This window comes from Heliconius melpomene, chromosome 20 (assembly GCF_056956725.1).
Source record: "Heliconius melpomene rosina isolate 202511_hmr_F chromosome 20, ASM5695672v1, whole genome shotgun sequence".
NCBI classification, from domain to species: Eukaryota; Metazoa; Arthropoda; class Insecta; order Lepidoptera; family Nymphalidae; genus Heliconius; species Heliconius melpomene.
In genome coordinates, this window is record NC_140408.1 from 13,578,232 (window position 1) to 13,599,083 (window position 20,852).

The 20,852-nt window shown below is 32.7% G+C and overlaps 1 protein-coding gene across 2 annotated transcripts in view; it reads right to left on the reverse strand.

Annotated features, from left to right (window-relative positions):
* LOC146528109 (uncharacterized) overlaps nt 1-17,093 on the reverse strand; it is a 154,383-nt gene extending 137,290 nt beyond the window's left edge. For both annotated transcript variants that reach the window (XR_014879142.1, XM_085204046.1), the window contains exon 1: nt 16,568-17,093. The gene's annotated coding sequence lies outside the window, so the exon portion shown is untranslated. The remainder of the gene's footprint in view (nt 1-16,567) is intronic.
* Nucleotides 17,094-20,852: the final 3,759 nt, after the last annotated feature.

Genomic DNA, 20,852 nt, shown 5'->3' on the forward strand with positions numbered 1-20,852 from the left:
TCTTAACCCAAATATCACTAACCATTATTTAAAAAAAAATAAATAAAAAAACAAAACAACCGAGGCGCATCACTAGCCATTCACCTGGATAATTTGAAGAGTCCTCTAGAACTCTTAGCATCGCCTCATTCAACTATCACATTCTTTTTGCCGTTTAGTTCCCTTGTCAGTCGTATCGTGTTGCATTAACGTAGTCTGTAGTCGAGGCACTTGAGAAAAATCTTTGAAATACTGGACGCTGTTCTTATCCTTTAAATTATACGGAAAGATTACTTTTATATACTTAAAATACAAACAAATCACACCACCAATTCTAACCTAGTCTCTTACACTTTCTTCCAAAGCAAAAGTTTACATCACTATCACTAATCATTACTAAAAAAAAAACAAAAACAAAACAACCAAAGCACATCACTATCCATTCACCTGGATAATTTGAAGAGTCCTCTAGAACTCTTAGCACCGCCTCATTCAAATATCACATTCTTTTTGCCGTTTAGTTCTCTTGGCAGGCGTATCGTGTAACATTATCGCATACACTGTAGGTACTCTGAAGTCGGGGCACTTGAGAAAAATCTTTGCTGTACTGGATGCTGTATCCTTTTGAGACGAGCAACAAGTTTTTAAAAAAGAAACCGGTCAAGTGCGAGTCGGTCTCGCCTACCGAGGGTTCTATACTAATTGCGTATATTGTAATTGCATTGATTGAGAACGTTAGTGAGTTGCTATTTTCTGTGCTCCAAATGATATTTGACATTAACCATCCTTCAGATTCACGCGATTTTTTGATGTGTAATTTTGCCAGACAGATGAATACCAAAGTGAACCTATCAGGGTTCCGTTTCTTTCATTTGAGGTAGGGAACCATAAAAACGGCTTTTGAGCTATTACACCCTCGTCGTGTCTTGGGCTTTTTTACGTGAATATGTACTTTAAGTTTACGCTTTGAGCTCTAGACAAATACATACCAGCTTTGTAACGGCGTTTCGTTGCTAAACGGATACGTTGGAACGGAAGTACTGAAATTTTCTTTCATTATAGTTACACTGTAAGAGGTTTTGTGAATCAGATTTTCTCTTTTGTTCTGAGAAGTTGTTCATAATTTTCATTGTTTTTATTTTCACATGTTTCCTACAACTTCATTCAGAATTCACTTTTTTTTCCACTATTTACACAAGCAATTAAGGGTTGGGTGGATTAAAACTAAGACATGGACTACGGTGTCCGGATTTGTTGTACGTACTTTAACAATAAAAGATTTTTGTTGCATGACTCCACCATGCTCCACATCAATAGTGTTGGCAGATTTAATATTCATAAGGGAAGTAATTCAAAGTATAGGTACATTCGAAGTTTCTTAATTTAAAGAAGCATATAAATCAATGCAGTGTTTTCGAATGTAAGTTAACGTAAGTGCATAAAAGATCTCAAAGATAAGTGCAAAACGATATTCTCTTATCTTATCTTTATCTTATCTAATACTCAAAACAAAAACATTTTATCTGTCGTAGCGCAGCACCACACTGTTTTATTGTAATCGCGACGGTCGCGAATTCAATTCCCACTCAAAAGAATGAAGTGAAAGAAATGGCATTGAATTACGAGACTCGACATGTAGCGTTAAGAAAATTAGGCGGAAAGTGGAGAAGGGAGTGTCTGAGCACTAGGTGAGAAAAAACATGTACATACGTTATCAATAAATTCCATGAACAATGCACTTAACCGTTAGCCGCAACAAAATAGATAAACTATGCAAAAATCTCAAACACAATCTCATGCTAAACTTGAGACGGGCACAATACAAAGAATCCAAATGGAATCTAGACGTACAGCGCTCTTTGGTCTAGAAAAATATCCCCATGCTAGGACATGCTGAGATTTAAAATATTCCTAGTGGAACCTTAGAAATTTGCGTTCAGAATATTTTTATTATAATTCTTGACTTTTGGTATAAAAATACCTAGGAACAGATTGGAAAATATTTCTATTTGATGGTCATACGAGTAGATTCAAATCTGATAGGAACAAAAAGATGAAATACTAAAAAAAATGGATTCCATCGTACAATGCAAACAAACGTTAAATTATTAAAACTGTGCTTCTAATAATGCAATATTGTTTAAATCTAACATTGCATTATCCTACTCTTTTTTTGTGGATACAGAAGTAAAGTATGAAGTGATTTCACATTAGACCATCTGAAAGATAAGTGTTTTTTAATTGATTTTTATTTATTGATTGATATTTGATAACTGCTTAGTGCTGCTGCGCAAATGCCTGTTCTTGTATATATATTCTGGCGTATCAGGTATTTTCAGGAACAATTTAAAAAAAATCTTACATCCACTGTGGATTCGATTCCCATTGGGGAGAATGAGTTATTTTCATTTCCTCGCTTTGGTAACCAAGATAAGGCGTTAAATTCCGTCAATAGGTTCCCTCAGGCTACTCTACTATATGGGGGGGTATAGCGTGAAGTTTAAAAAAACGTAACCTTTAAAAACCGGTTCAAAACGGTATTTAAACCGGTACACTTTCATTATAAATGTTAATCATATCTTTAGGTTAACTTGAATTTTCTCGGTACGTGACATTTAGATGGCTATCGGTTATTTCATTTCAAACTGGATTATATCAAAGGCTTTCCAAAATTAACCTTTTCAAAAGATACTAATTACAACGGTTTTTTAAAATTTATAGTACTATTTTTTATATAACACGAGTTTTAATGAAATTGAGCTTTCACTGAATGCAATAGTTGGTGGTTTGGTTCATACAATAAAGTATTTTAGTTAATCTACATAATAATGTGTACATTGTAAACTCGTTCCATAGACATCATGCAGCGTTGGGTTACGGTTAAAATATTTTATACCTCCCTAATGTCCTCTAAACCGTAAAAAAAATTGGCATAAGTTAATTTTTCAACTTTAAAGTCAAAAACTTGTTATATGCTACTTCCATATAGTTGAAAAGTTGTTGAAAACATACAAAAATTTCAACTTTCAAGGAACCAACTTGAAGGAAACATAGCCACGGGTCTAGACTCTAAATATAGGTCATAATAGCATTTAACCTATTTTAATAAGCTTATCTCGATGCAACTTTTATTATTTCTCTTAAGATAAGCAGAGAATCTGAGTTCACAGCGTTTATTGTTCGAGTCATATCGAGAATCGTAAAATTGTATTAAGTCGATAAAAAGATCGTAATATGCTACCGTATGCCCGTAAGTGCAGTGATTTGGTACAGTCAGCTGCGAAATTTCTGTGTAATAGATATTCAATTTATGACTTAAAATATAGGTTAGTTTACATATTGATATCTCTTGCTGATTGCACCAGTGTCATTGTATGACTGTAAGCACGATGATGATGATGATGATGGTAAGACAATCATCATCATCATCACCCATGTACACTCAGAGAGGGTCCCATATATTTAAATTATTCTAATTTCGTCGCTCTAGTAAACGACGTAACGTGGCGTTGAGTTTCACCACTAAATACAAAATGTCTGGAATTTAAACGAACACTAAAAACTTTTGAACAAAATCCAACTGACCAACCATCATATTCTTATATTTTTACATAAAAATAATAATTTAGTTTAAAATAAAATAAATTCATTTAAATATGAAACTCACTGTACACAAGTCATGTGTAAACTTTTCCAATTTAACCAGTCCGCTCAGTGATAGAAGTGCTGAAAAATTTTCAGTTATTGTTGACCTAGTTACGAAATTTATAAAATTATAGTTATTTTTCAAAAACTTTTATCATCTTCAATCGTTTTTCGTGTTCGTATTAACTTTAATGGTTTATAGAGATGAAACAGAAAAGAATAAATTGATGGGTTATTTAACTTCCCGCAGCATCCCGCATATCGCAGCACTTAGTGTTAAGACATTCCATTGCCCGATAGCACTGCCCAATCAAGACATTGCGTGTTAAGTTATCATCATGAAACTTGGCAGGTTATACCTACGTAGCGAACGTAACAATTTGATATCGCCGTGCTGGTCTGATGATGGAGCTAGAATCTGTATAGTGAAACTCTTCAGAAATAACTAGTAAGTCACTGGAGTCTATGCTCATGCAATTTTTAGCTCCGAGTTCATTCTAGGTATACCACTTGTTTATTTATTACATTGTAAAGTTTTGAATTCATATTAGGCTTATTATTAGATGATATATTACGAAAATCTCTAACAAGAAAACTTATAACAATCGCATTTTTACGGAAATATAGTACAACTCAAGTAGCTAAAGTAGGTACTTACGTAGATATGTATACAGAGTTCAAATCCGTATAAGTTCCAATTTATTTTAGTTAAAGTTAATTTTAAAAGGAAAACCTATTGTTAAGATGGTTAGTTTTCCTTTTCTTTGACTGTGCAACGCAAAGGAGGGTATTGTGTTTATCAGTTTAGTCAGCTTGAAAATTTTTGATGATTCTTACGTCAATCGACTTGTCCTAGCCTTGCGACAGAATATGTAAATGCAGACAAAGCAGGTGCACCTAAGCAATATAATAACAGAGAAAGGAGAAACTAGTCACTAAAATTATAAACAATCAAATCACCTTATACTTTCATATATCTACAATACAATCGTTTGAACGTAATAAACTGTAGAAGCGTATGCGTGTTGCTAACGGCTTATAAAATGTTTATAGCTTATATTCTTACTTTACTGCACGATTTATGTACTGTCCCCATAGTTATTTGCTATAACGCAACCTATTTTTGGCAATTTTATGGTGACAAGATGGTTTTATCTACATACTAGCATTTTACCTGCGGCTTCTACCGCGTGATAAAAGGAAATAACTATTAGTAGTTTTTTTTTGTTTCACACTGTATCCCGCATATAGCAGAGTAGTACCACTTAAGACACTTCGTTTCCATTAAGACATTTTCGTGACATTTTCCGTCGAATTCTGGATTGCGTATTGAGTGGCGGAACTTAACCTCACTACCCCGATAAAAGCTAAGCTAAAAAACTCTTTTCATATTATTGAATTTAAAGGAAATTAGTGACACAGACTGCGAGAAGAGAGAAAATCCTTATGATCTGCTCTTATAAAAAGAGAATAAGAATATCTGGATATATCTGGCACAATCGTATTGTGATTACTATAAAAAATGACAACTATCAAAAAATATAACAAAAAATAATGACAGTCTTTATTGCCATAACGTGACCTATTTTTTGGGATTTTATGGTGACAAGATGGCGTTTCATAGATATGTATGGTGTATGAAATAGATATAGTAAGTTTTTATTGACAAAAGTGCCCAAACAAACTTTTTCATCTAACCGCTGTACCTATTCCGCATATAGCAGAGTGAACAGTGGGTACCTAGTGTTAAGACACTCCGTTCCTGATAGTACGTGCAATTTTCGACACAGTGTGTTGAGTTGCGAAACTCCACGCCACCTTTGGTCTTATTAACAGAGCGCGAATATGAAAATGTGTAAATCCCATAAAGTCATGTTTACAATCACAGGTTGTGCTGTCATATAAATTTACCTTCTTATTCTCTTAAATGAAAAAGAACCCACGACCCTCAAGTATCCTATTGGTAACATAACAAAAACACATATGTATATGCAAAAACATAATTCACCTTACATTATTAATTAAAACATAATCTTAGCGAAGGCAAAGTAAATGATAAAAGCTTTGTAATGGGCGCAGCGCGCTGTACCCGCCGGCGCGGCTACAAAGGTACTGTTGACATTTGGACTTGGTGTGTACTCTAAAACAGGTGAGAGAGCGATTTTGTGGTGTCAATTGTAGTAGTAGGTTCAATTACTAATGAAAAGATAGTGGTTTCTAAATTTAGAATGAAAACAAAAATTAAATGTGGAATGTATTAAGAAAATATTTCATATTTTATTTTACTTTTTACTGTGACTAGCTCTTATCTGTGGCTTCAAACGCGTGGTCAAACTGATATGATAATACGTAGACAAATAGAAATAACTAAGAATCAACAATGTGCTCAAATCAAAGCAGAGGTAACTGAGCGCTAATCTCATTTAACGAAACAAGCTTCAGTTTTATAATATTTATAAAGATAGATCGCTATAACAAGAAAAACTATTACGAAATTGTTTAATTCTATAACAAGATGGCAATCATTATAATATATTCCTAGAGCCCGTGTAATAGTCGTTCGAATTTAATAATAAAAAAACGTAAACGTATACTTTTATATCTGTTTATTGTATAATCATGTATGTTAGGATAGCTGTTAAAGCATATATCGCCTAAGCATTAATTTTTATATCACTAGACTTTTTTTGTATTGCTTGAAGATGTATTCCGCATAAAGCAAGGTAAGCAAGGCATAGGAAGTGTTAAGACAGTTGGTGAAGAGTTCACCAATACAACACTCAATTTTCTAAACCTGACATAACAACTAACGAAACTCAGAGCCGGATTTTCTCTTCTTAAGGAAACGAAGATAACTCATTCACCCGAGTGGAAATCGAACTCCCAACCGCCACGTTTAAAGGCATGACCTTTATGTTCTAATATACATACAACATATTATGCTATAATCTATAACAATTTAATAAACTACACAAAAAAATCATACACCAACTTCCCGCTCAACACTTGTACCACACACGGGCGACCCATATCATTTTTGAGCGGTACACAAACTGGATGTAGTGTTGTGTGTCATCGAGATGCCATTTCAGATGAACTAACGCTTTGTATAGCGTGCCTTTAGGCGAGAGTAAATACGGGACCGCTTCCCGCGGCCGGGAATGGAACCCACTGCCTGCGGGATAAAGGCGGGGAAAATTACTGAAGAGTGAAATTTAATTTTAAGATAGAAGAATATGATACTCGCATATGCTTAAAGTAGTCGTGCCTTCAAATTTAGTCAACAAGTTTTTGAATATGACAAACCGACAGATCATCGATATAGATATTATATTCATTTCCTTTTCCAGTAACAAGACAAACCGCGGCATTGATTGAGTTCCGCCACTCAACGGCCATTGTCTCGAAAATTGGTCTCGATTTTTTTCTTAAATAAACTTCCTATGTTTTCTATAATTACACATTATTCTTTTTTCTGAACTTTTAGAAAAAAAATTTCAAGTGTGTTTTTATAATTCTTTGGTTTTGCTTTTTTTTTGTTACACTCTTGTATGAAGATCTTGGATAACTTCATGTAATTTCAAATCCCGAGTATTAAGCATATATTGTAATTTTAATGCTTGATTTGTATGCAAAAATATATTTATTATATATTTTTGTTTCTTATAAAATGTTGCGGTTATTCAATTCATCGTTTAGCTTGTGGCTATGAATGAAAATATCATAGTCATCGTTTTCTTAGTAGGTACCTAACCTACATGGGTAGACTATATTACTAATATTGTCTAGACTCTAAGACTCTAATATAACTTAAATACCTACGCCAATGCGGTGGAGTGTTGCAATGTCAAATTAACCTATGTGAAAAAAAATATATAATAAAATATTAATTCTTATATATCTAATAATTTTAACTGGTTATACCCGCAGTTTCACGCTTTTTACCACCAGGGAAAATCCAGAGACAACAAACTCCCCTCTTTACATCCATTAAAGAAATTAAATACGTGTTGATTGGCAGAAGTCAACGCTGCATTTTTTTAGCAACCCTATTAGGAGTCAAACTCACAACTCACAGATCCAGCTCTACTGTGTACCTTCCATTCTAATAAAGCTTTAAGAGTTACATACATACAACAAACATACATACATCAACATCCCCACTGCCCTCAAGTATCGCTCCAGTCAACACTCGAGCACAATCACGGTCCTCTGGCTAATCGTCCCTACTCCCTAATATCTGCATTTAACTGCATGTTACCCAACTTACGGTTAAATTGCACAGTCCACGTCGGTTAACGGAGCGTCGTCAGTTAACTTACTTGTGACTAATAGTTAAATTTCAATGTAATAGTTAACTATTAAATGTTCGAGAGCCACTTCTTTTATTTTTAGTGCACAATTTTTAGTTTTTTTTCTTTTTATTTGAATTAGCTACTGTGTGTGAGAAAGTGGCTGAACTCTATGTTTTATATCACTTCTACTTTAGTCACTTTTTTAAAGCGTGCAACAATGACGCATTTGCAGTTTGCACTTTTTAATATTTTGCTATCAATATGTAATCAAAGTTTGCAGCCTACGCGCACATGGACATTTGTAACTAGATTAAAAAAAAACAAAAACTAAAAAAAAACAAAAACTAAAAAAAACAAAAACAATAAAAAAGCAATTACGTCAATGTCATCAGGTGACATGGTGACATTGAGTGTTAAAATCAATTCAATTGTAGGGTCGGTCGGTGTATAGAGAGATAAAAGGCAGAACACTAGATAATAAACAATTTAATATTTCCATAAAGTATCTATAGATACTATATAACGAAATAATATTATTCCCTTGACTGGGAATCGAAACCACAACCGTACCGTTTACAGATTCTGTGTCGCTGCACGACAACGGCCTCAAACAACCAGTTACGTTACATGAAAATAAACTGTAATTTATTAAGCACTTTAACATTGCTTATTTTAGTAAGCTACCGTTTCTTATTAATAGAAATTCGTAGAAAATGTCAAGAAAAGCTTGAAAATAAACAATTGTTTTGTTTAGACAAATATAAAATAAATTATTTGAGAGCAATGGATTTTTACAACGTCACGTAGCGTTGAGAAAACAACTGAGATTGAAATTGAATACGGTTTTGATATATATTTAGGTGCATAGGGGGTGACACCATTGTGGCACTGTGGGACAGTGTTTGAGTTTAACTTGACGGTCGTGGGTTCGATCTGCACTCGGGGGAAATATTTATACTGTAATAATTGATTATTATTTCTGCGTTTTTTAAACAAGCGGAGTGTCTCGTTAGTGCTGTATTATGCGGGAGATACAGTCAGAAATCACAGATCATAAATTATACTTAGTCAATCGACTAAGTATAATTTATGATTAACTAATTTTGATGATAATTCAGAATTAGCTTAATTTTATTTTATAATCATTTTATAATGAGACTAAGATTTTAATAAAATTTGATACATTTTTTTTAGCATATAAACTAGACAGAAAAATACAATGCGTTTTTTACCTAAACTACTTATTTAACTAATTATAAATAACTTTTATAACTATCCAATAGCACCACTCTCCGGACTCTCAAAGTAAACACAAACAAAACCGCGAGCTCAGGCTAGGTTAGTTAGTTATAACCGAACTAAATAAACATCCAGATAATATTACGACCCAGTTGCAGAGCCATCTTTACAAACGCAAACTCCATTCCGTTTCACCTAACAGGCTAATACTAATCAATAATTTCGACATAGATTGGGAAATGAGTGAAATCACGTGCAAATCTGCATATTGATAATGATAATACAGTGATTGCATTTTAAATTGGAATTGTGTACGATGATGGTCGCCGGTTCGATTCTGTTAAGGCAAAGTTCATACTTTTTATGTAAATATAGATTTGACAACGTGCCGCAGCGAGACTGTAAACGGAGAGATGACTGTGGTTTCGATCATCCTCCGGGCGAAATGCAAGGATATTTCACGGATCTGGCAAAGGAGAACGGAGTGTTTTAACACTGTATTCTCTCTGCTTACATTGCTATGTGCAAAAAGGAAAACATGAAGCCTAAAAAAATATAAACGAAATTTTAAGGCGATTTTATCACATCACGTTGTACTGTCACAGGTTGTACTGTCAAAATCTTCGTAAAAATTATTAAAATCAATTTTTCCGTAGATTAGACGTTGATAGAGTGAAGCTAAAAGAGCTTCCTTTGCAGTCGGTTAAAAAAAACCCTAAGTTGAAAAAATATCGTAGCCTCTCCATCAATAGACTAGTCCTAGTAATACCTACTTTGATAATTTTCTAACTAGACGTATAATTAACCTATTTACCTATTACCGACAAAACGTGTTTAATTTCCCGCAAACATTTGTTTTGTACTATATCTATGGTAGGTATACAGGCATACATCTCGAGGCAGTCGTGACGCAGTGGGATAGGGACGTACTATAAACGCGACGGTTGTGGGTACGATTCTTACTCGGAGAATATTTTTTTTTATTCCTCGTCCTGGCAAAAAGAAAAGGTGGGGTTCCACCACATCAACGTGCAATATCTCTAAAGTTGGGCGGTGCGTGGGGAAAGGAGTGTGTCAACACTAGGTTCCCCCTGCCTACCCTGCTATATGCAGAATACAGTATGAAGCTAAAATATATTAAAAATATAGTTGTAGAATAAAGGTTAAACAATTACCCACTTTTTAAACTTGGCAATCTTAAATTCAGTTTAAAATTTACTTAACTTTAGAAATTTACATTCACTCAGTATTCTATATAAGCTGCTCTCTTATCTCGATATTTAATTTTCCAATATAAAATACGTGGTGGATTTTTTCCCATTTCAATCGTATATATCGTGGAAAAGTTAGATTTAAAACTAACAGATTTACAAACGACGAATAATAAAGATGCAAAGTAGCGTCTGACTGTTAAGGCGGTGGGTGTGGTGGTTCGGTGCCCAATCAGAGGAATAAGTTACTTTTATTTTACCGCTCTAGTAATAGTAAAACGGAGAAAGCGGAGAGCAGATCCTTATGGCAATAGGCTCTTTTGCTGACGATTGTGGATTCATTTTATTTTCACGGTATGTTCACTAGATGTAGTATAAATAAGAATAATTGGTGAACTAAACTATAATGTTTAAGTTATTCCATATATTTTTTTTACATTAACCCAGCGGCACATCATCTGAAGATTTATTTATTACCATTGCCTCGAACTGGTTACAGAACAGGGCGCGGCGTGTGTTATTACTAGATTCTGCCTACCCTACTGTACGCGGGATACAGCGAGAAGTGACAAAAAAAATAACCAACCGTTTATCCACCTGTTGATCAAACAATACTCGTAATGGACAGACGGACACACGACACCTCTATACAACTATTTCCTGGTTAAAGTTAAAACGTTTTAATAGTTATACATACACAGACGTACATACATATAATATAAGAAGGCGTGCCTTCCTTCATAATTCCGAGAAGTTTTATTTTGACTCGAACGCGATACTTTTAAAAACAAAGCGCGATGTCAAAGAAACTTAATACATTAATGCATTCCAACTACTGTAGTCCGTAACTATACAGCATCGGGTTATGAAAATAAAAATCTATTGTGGTACCGTTGTGATGTCTATAAATGAACGCGGTGGTCGTGGCTTCAATCCTATTTGGGGAAGAATAATTAGTACCTAATCAAACTATACTGAGAAGTTTGTTTAGACTTTAGATCAACGTACTCATCTCAGGAACTAAATCGGAACGGAGTCTATTAACACTATGTTCCCGGGTTCTCTCTGCCTCCTCTACAACGTGTAACTATAAGAAAATTAAATTAAAAACTTCGAAAAAATCGCATTAATTTTATAATATTTTTTCAATGTAACTCATTGTACCAATTACAGTTACCTCGGATTCTTAGAGTTTATCATACTCATGTATCATACACAACTCTTAGTTTGCCTACGGTAGTGAAGTCGCAGGTAATTTGAAACATGTTAAAGTTAATATAATCTGAAATAATAATTATTTAATATATTTCAATCAGCTTTGGAAAATAGAGTGAAATTCCACTTAAACATGATGGTATGTTACTACTTTCTTAATTTTCAACATATTCCAAACAATTCATAGTGATTGGCATAACCTAACCTAACATACCTACATATTTCTCCTTATTTAGATTCGAACCGACAACCACAGTCACCACAGCAGCATAGAGAAACGAATTGTAACAGCATAATATAAAACAATCAAATTAAAATACCATAATTCGTTCACACCCTTCAGTAAACCTACCTACTGTAAAACACAAAAGTATGTAAAACGAAGCGGCTATAATGAGACCGGGCGGACACTTTAAAAAACCGCGCCAACTATGAAAAATAGTATAAAGCGAAAATGTGACTGACAAATCTATAAACGGGAGAGCTCAAGTCAGGAGCGTCGTGAAAGGCTGAAGTTGTTTTTTTGTGAAGCTATAAATAAAAAATAGTACTATTTAAAGTATAATATTAGTTTTTGGAAATGCAATAACTAAATGAATAAAATAAGCTGACCGCAGGGGGAATCTAGAGAACCAAGACACATACGTCCTCGGCGGAACTCTACACCGTGCAAATATTTCTTTGATTATTTTTCTGTTGAAGCACTATTTCACACTCTTTTTCATTTTTTTAATAAGTAGCGGTCTAAAGTGCAGGTACGTATATCCATACCTATATTATAAATTCGAAAGTAACTCTGTCTGTCTGTCTGTCTGTCTGTCTGTCCTTTACGCAATCAGGGCCAAACCGCTAATTAAATTGTGATAAAATACTCATATAAAGATACTTGAGGGTCCCGGGATGAACATAGGATACTTTTTTTTTCTCATATTTGTAATATTTTCGATATATACCAATATATTAAAATAATTAATTTGACAAGCAATTTATTCCGCCATGTTATTAACAATCGTCGCTACGCGTTGCTAAGCAACGGCTTGCAAAGTTTGTTGTTTTAAGAAAACGTCACCCAAAGTGAGTTTGCTTAATCCATACATGGCGCGCGCCGATATAGATTTGTATACATTAACAAAAATTAGATGATTTCTATAATTTGATATTCATCCTTATGAAAATAAATATAATGGTCACTTTTAGCATTTCAAATAGATTGAAATTATAGTTTACTGTATAACATTGTAATAAATAATTAAGGAGATATCACTGATTCCAAATGACCTAGCCTACGAGTGGTATAGTATGACCGACGCGAACGGGCAGATGACTTTGAAATAAAATAAATAAATTTGTATATATTTTCGAATTACTATTATTTTTTATGTAATTATTTGCTGCTTATAATTAATTTATCTCAGTTTGGTTATCCATACCGATGTTATACACTTAAAATATCGTAATTTAAATCATTTGGGATTTTATTTAATATTGTTCGCAAAAAATAATTATTATTTAATATAGAAAAATGTTTAGGACGCGCGCACGGCAAACTTTAGGTACTTTTACTTCTTTTGTTTGTTCATTTCGGTTACTCAGATATTTTTTCTAATAATAAATCTCCACTTATTATTATTTTTTAATTTATTTTAGTTATTTAGGCTTATATTTTCGCGGACGTAGCCGCGTCCGGGCCCACTAGTAACCTATAAACGAAAACGTTTCCAGTATCAAAAAAAAAACCACTGAAAATGGAATCCTCCTTTCTAAAGAGGAATTCGACTCCAAGACTAAATACATACCTATAGATATCAATGTCTTAACTATATATTTTTTAAAAACTATAAAACGTTCAATCAAAATCGGCCCGCCATTCAAACAAAGCTTAGCTCAAGTTCATCCCAAGTGGCATGAGAAAAAGAAAAGAAAACAATAACCCACTTACATGTTAACAGAGAACGCCGGAGATTCAGTTCGATAGATGTCAGTGCGTGGGCGTCGAGTCAAAGGTCACTTATGATGTTTTTATACTGTACGACTTTTTTGTCGTTATTGAATATAACGATAGCTCTATGTGATAATAATTATGTATTTAAGAAATTTTAATAGCAAAAATACATTTTAATGATAACTTATAATATTTTACCTTTAAGTACAGTAATAAAGGATGTCGATTAATATTTATTTAGAAACATAAACGGTTCGTTTAAATAAATCACGTAGCTATATTACTACAGATATAAAATCTAGGACCACCGTCTACCGTTTTACTATTTAAAATAACAAAAAATAAGTAACAATAGTAAAATATGGTGTCGTGCTTAGACAATATGGCATCGGATTGAATATTCAATTCCTTACCAAAGAAATGGACATATTTAACTCATATTCACTTTGGTCTAGTAAAACAAAGTGCGGCTCAGTGCACCTCAACCCTGTTAAAGCAATATCTACAAAATGGGACGAAATTACTAAAACAGAAAACATTAACACTTCACTCTCTCTCTCCATCTACGAAAGCTATGAAAATTAAAAAATATACATACAATAAAGTATTACCGTCTGTTACAGCCTTATTTCGTAAGCGGGTCGTTTCTGCGGCTAGATAAAAAGGTCTCACGAGTTAAGATTACGGGTTTGTTTACTTATTATTATAATAAGCAAGGGATTATCAAAGTTAAATAATTTTATTCAAAATAAGAAGTGACATGCCTCCATCAAATAATTTACCACCGGTTTACGGCAGCACGAGGCCAGTCGTGGCACAGGGTCACAAGTGTGTGACTGTAAACGCGACTCGTTGTAGGTTCGATCCCCAGGGAATGAAATATTTATTTAAATTTATTTTCATTTCTTCGCGGCATTGAGTTCCGCTACACAATATGGATTGCCCCCAGAGTTCGGCAGAAAGTGGTAAACAGAGTATTTTAACAGTAGGTTCTGCACACCACAGGGTAGGTTGCCTACCCTGTTGTGTGCAGGATGTGTGTGTAAGAAGTTTGAACCTGATTTTATTATTATAAAAAAAAGTCATCAGAAGGATACATTGATTGCTGTGTGATATTCGATATGTATATTTTGTAATCAGTTTTGTAATTAATTATTTGATGTAGAAAAACGAGTATTTTACTTTTATTGAAGGATGTAAGCATTATATCTAAATATTTTAGTAAAAGTATAACATAAATATAACACAAAGAAAAATAGGATGTGGATTTAAAAACAATCTAATAAATTAGAGTTCAAGAAAACTTATAGTAACAAAATCTATTATTAAATTATAAAAAAAATCCTATTTTCCACCTGCTTAGCACTACAATATGTGTTGAGTGACAAAACTCACCATTGCACTTTGAGTACCAGAGCTGGAAGAAGAAAACAATTTATTTCATCTAGAGTAGATTGAACCCGCAAACAAAGTATTTATTTATGTTGTTCCACTGTACAACAATGGGCTCTAACAAACAGTGACTCATATCATTAAATTTTATTTGGAGGCTAAACATATTTTTATCATTGAAGGATGGAAGGAAGGAATGATGTAATTGTCAATATTTAACAACTTTTATCAAAAAAAATCAAGGTTATTTGATAAATTATATTCTTTAAATAATCACAATAAAATTAACTTCATTATAATAGAAATATTTTTTTGATTTTTAATGTTCCTGAAAATGTATAATAACTAGTGTTAAGACACTCCGTTTCCCTATGCACGGCACAATTTTTGAGACATTATATTAGTCATGGAACTCAATGCACTTCAATGAATGCAATTTAAAGATAATTCTTCTTGTTATCAGAGCAAGCAAATGTAAATAATGCACTCCCTTGAGTGTGAATCAAACTCACAACCATCTCATTTACACTAAGACACTGTGTCACAATAGCCTAATACAAACATAAATGGATATAATAACCTATTCTAAATTCTAGTTCTAGTTGGCTGCATATATAGAAATGTAGGTAACATAATATAATGTGAAAACCTGTTTTCAATACAAGTTTCCAAAGAAGGCATACTTTCAACAACATAATGTGCAATAAAATTTTATGTTAAAATGCATTATACAGAATACTTATATATTTTTTTAAATATGATTTTAATGAACTAATCAGATAAAAGAGATTGGCTGTACAATCAATAACATCGTTTTTGGAAAATTTTTGATTGCCTGATTTTAGACAGAATGCAATTTTGTTTATCTATCTATCTCTACTACAATAAGTCTAGAAAAGAAAGGCGAAACGGTGGAGAATATAGTAATTAATGTCACTACAATCATCAGTAGACTCTCTACAATTACAATCGTAAAATGGATAAAAAAAACGAGAATTAAACATTATCACGATTCTAATCACATTAATAAACAATAAAAACGTAACAATAAATATAATAAAACATTATCTAACATCAATATCGGAATATAGAAAAAAGGTTTACACTATTGTTATAATATAAATAGTTAATAATCTACGGCCATTTATTATCTGTTTTATTATATTATAAGTATATATTCTGTCAAATGTCAAACAAACAATGGTAGATTTTTAGCACTGATAAAAAAGTATAATCACGCGATACTAAAGATATGTATCATCGTTTTTATTATTACAGCAATTGCTATAATTTTGTATGCAGGTCAGACATTGTTTAATTATTCAACGTTCGGGTAACAAAAGTTATAATTATATTTCTAAATTATTAATTAGGTGACAATTTGAATTTGTTATCAAGATAAATACAATAAATAGCTTCACACCGTATCCTGCGTATATGCCCTCATATACTATACTACTACTACTATATACTTAGTGTTAAGACACTCCGTTGCAGTTCCGAATTTTCGAGACATTGCGTGTTGTGTGGCGGAAATGAAAATAATTCATTACTCCGAGTAGGAATCGAACCCATCGTGGCGATTACAGACATAACATAAAACTATATATAAAAAGAGAATGTAAATAGATAACTGTTTGTTTACTAACCTTTTTTAGATTCGCCAATGTTCCTTTACAATAAATAAAATCACATCACAATTTAAAATATGATTTATATTTAATAAAAAACACAAGTGGGAAAATCTGAAATGGTCTTTATACCGGTACTATTGAACCGATTTTATGAAACTATGGAGAGAAAATATGCATTTTTTATTATCTCCTATTGATTTTGTGAATGCCACTACCCAACGGTGTTAAACAACGGTTGTCTAGCAAAACAGGTTTTGTTTTACAATAATATCAAACACTCACTAAGTAATTTCATTAATAACAACTAAAAAATCGATTTCACAAGGTACACGACGATTTAAACAGAAGACTGCCGCAGCGTGTTAAATACATTGTTTTATAACTAACACGTTGTATTAGCACGGAATAATTAATAAAGTAGTTAATCAACAATTCTATAATGATAATAGAGGTATTAAATATAATTTTCGTATCATTTTTATAATACAAAGGTTGAAAACAAAGTGTGTAAAAAACACGACCGACGCTTAGCAAGATCGCGATGACACTAAACTTGATATAGATGTCGCGCTGCTCACGGCCATTTTGGAAAATGGCGGTCGTGCGTCAAAAACATACAAACTAATTTGAATCTTATTACATATATATAATGTACAAATTCTTTTAAATATAAGACTCTTTTACAAACTATTCGATCGTATAATGCGACTGATTTAAAAATCAGTTAGAATTACTAATTGTATTGGATATTGTTGGTATATATATTTATTAGGGTAATATATATTCCATCTCGCTCCCTTGAATGTAATCTACCAAATATATACTTTTTTCTACGCTTGCGCAGTTTTGAAGTATTTTTGAAAATAACTTTATTTATTGTTTATTAAATTTATACACGGAGTGTCTTGACATCACGTCCACTGTATCTACTCTGATATAAGCGGAATAAAGCGTAATTTTTTTTTTGACGATTAAAGTAAAAATCAGCTTCACACTGTATACCTCACACAGCAGGGTAGGCAGAGGAAACCTAGTGGTAAGACACTCCCTTCCCCACTTTCCGCCGAATTGTTTGGAGACATTGTGTGTTGAGTGGCCAAAGTCACGCCGCTCTTTGCCTCGATACCAGAGCGAAGAAATGAAAATAAATATTTCATTTCCTCGAATGGGGATCGAACCCACAACACTCGCGCTGCAGTCACACCATTGTGCCGCTGCGTCACGAAGGCCTCTTCTTAAAGATAAAGCAAGAAATATTTTTGAAGGACAGGATTAAAATTTAATTATAACTTTTGGTAACTTTTTATCAACTTCAAGAGTAAATTGTTTGTTTTTGATATCAATCTATCACTAGACTATGTTAGTAAAGTTCTAATGATGTAAATTCTTATGTCATAAGATACTGAAGAACACTTTTTTGTTCAGCTTCACGCTGTACACGTAGTAGAGTAGCCACAGGGAACCTAGTGTTACGACACTCCGTTTGCCACTTTCCCCATTGTTTTTAGGCATTACGTGTTGATTAACGATAACGGAATTCAACGCCGGGCTTTTGCTTTGGTGCCAGAGTGAACAAAATTAAAATATTATTAAATAATAATTCAGAAAGAAAATAGAAATCGAACCCGCAACTTGTGCCAATGTATTTAGACACTCAATTTGTCTTTCCTCTTTCAACTATCTGTCTCTTTGTAGCGGTTTTCCAGAGAGGGAGAATGATAATAATTAAGAATTTAAGATGTAATCATTACCCTGAGTTAAAATAGAACTTCCACCAACAACCATCGCGTTTTCAGTCAAACGCTATGGCCTCAATAATATTTAAGAACTAATACTGCCATCTTGTAAGAATATAGCTAATATATTTTGTGTTACCGTAACCATCTAAGTTTTACAGCCATAGAAGAAATATTTACATATTTAATTCATAGATGGCGTAACTACATTTTTTAATTAATAATAAAGTTTAATGATATTGATATAATGGTATTTAACGTAATATAATTAAAAATAAAATATAAATCAATATAAAAAATAAGTAATAAAATAAATAACTGCTATACAGCTATAACAAAAATTATATTATATTCTAATAAGTACATAACGTCGGGGATAGTGCAGAACCGCGTATGTACCACAGGTGGGGAGCGCGTATCTGCATTTCATCAGATTTTACAGGAGGTTAAAACTTTATAACATCGTTAATTTAAATCCAAGTGGTCTCATTTTAACATAGAGAATAATAATTGGTATTTTCTACATATTTTTGTCATATACAATCCTTTACAGTAGTTAACAAGTGGTTAATTTAAGCGACACGCCACTTACGCTGATTTGATTTGATCACGATCTTATTAAATTGAAACCTGACAGTTAGTTACACGGTTTTAAAATCAAACGTGCAATTAATGTTCCAAATAATATTTAATAATAAAATGAAGATTTTATTATTTATTAATTAATGTATTTTTTTAAACAATCCCCCTTAAATATAAAATTGAAAATACACTATCAATAACACTTTTTAATCAGCTTTGAGCAATTCTTTATCAGCCTTTTATACAACTTTAAGTATTACAAGTATAAATAATTTCAAAGTACTAATACACAAAAGACCAAGAGCTTTTTCAGAAAATATATTATCAGTAAATTTAAAAGCAAATTACTGTTATATATTTAATATATGAATAACAATAATAGATTCTGCAGGTACCTTATATAAATAAACTTTGTCTCAGTCATTTTCTTAGACAAGAATAAAGTATAGTGAATAAGGAATAAATGGGGTAATACTTTTTTGGTATTTGTAGTAATAGCTGAAATTAGTTCAGTTTGTTTTCAATAAAACCACTTTGCCGCACTTTGTACCAGCCCCTCTTCCAGGGCGGATTGTATCATAAATAAGATTACTTTTAATGCTATAATCCTTGAAAAAAGTGTGGTCACACGTTACTACTTCATATGGAAATGGATTCAGGCTAGCTTCTTTGGTAACTGAGGAGTATTGACTATATAAAAATATTTCCCGATGTTTTAACTTTCTATTATGTAGTGAACTGAATCCACTTCCATTTGAGTATGGTCTTTTTCTAAAAAAATGCGGAAACGCGTTTGAAACTATGGCGTTTCTGTTTTGTGATGTAAACCATCAATATAAATTACGACGTTTTTAATACTCTCTTCTATGATTTTCTTCAAATAATCGACAAAAAAGGAAGTGCATGTGGAAGCTTTTAAATGTGATGTTGTCTCATTAAACCAATAGCGTTTTATATGGACAATTAACTTCATTTTAAAATACAATGCACTAGCTTTCAAAAATGGACATAATTTCACAGCTTGTAAATCGGCTGTTACTACGTGAAGCTTTCCATTTTTGCAGGCTCTTTATCTAAAGTCTTTTCTCGTTTGCTAAATCTTTACGTGACACACGTAGTTGATATATTTGTTAAGTATTTTTACCAGCTTTATATGAACAACATAGATCACATGCATCTTTTTTCAGCGTCAATGGCAGCCTCACGTTCCAGGATTCTTTCAGGAAACAAATCATTATTGCTACATGTTGATATTGAAGCTACCGATGCAACATTGGTTATTTCAGAAAATAGACAGTAATTTGGGACTTTCTAAGCAGAATGCACTAAAAGTGAAAAGTAAAAAGGAATAGATACAAATAAATCTTATTGTTATTTAATTATACTTGTAAGAGATCACTAGTAGTGATAAGGTCGCCTTTACATACTGCCTCTATGCGCTAAATGTCTTTATTGTGTTGTGTTTTTATTTTTATCTGTTTTCAATATTGGTCTATATTTCTCTTGTAAAATATTTTATTTTCTATATGTATGCAATAAAGAGATTTATCTATCTAAAAGTGGTTGTGTCGCAACAAGATAAAGCTTCGATTTCTTTAGTTCAGTTCAGTTCAGTTCTTAATTTATGACGTTTCGAGCGTGCCAGCGATTTCTTTAGTAAGCTCTACTTGTTTTAATGTGTTTTGACGGAGTTTGACAGCAAAAATAAACTACAAAATACACTTCTAATGACACTTGAAGACATACGCGGTACTGTTAATTGTCGATTATAGATACGCAGTATTGTTTTTAGGCGAAATCTAGCTTTATATTGGTCGAAAAAAAAATCCCATCTAACAGGAGGCTGCCAATCGGGATCTTACGTCGAATGGCCGTGAAATTGAGATTTAGCTACAAATGTCAGTTACGCGAAATTATCCAATGCTAGTTACGCGGATTTGCACTATCCCCGACGATAAGTCAACATATATTTTTTTTAGCTT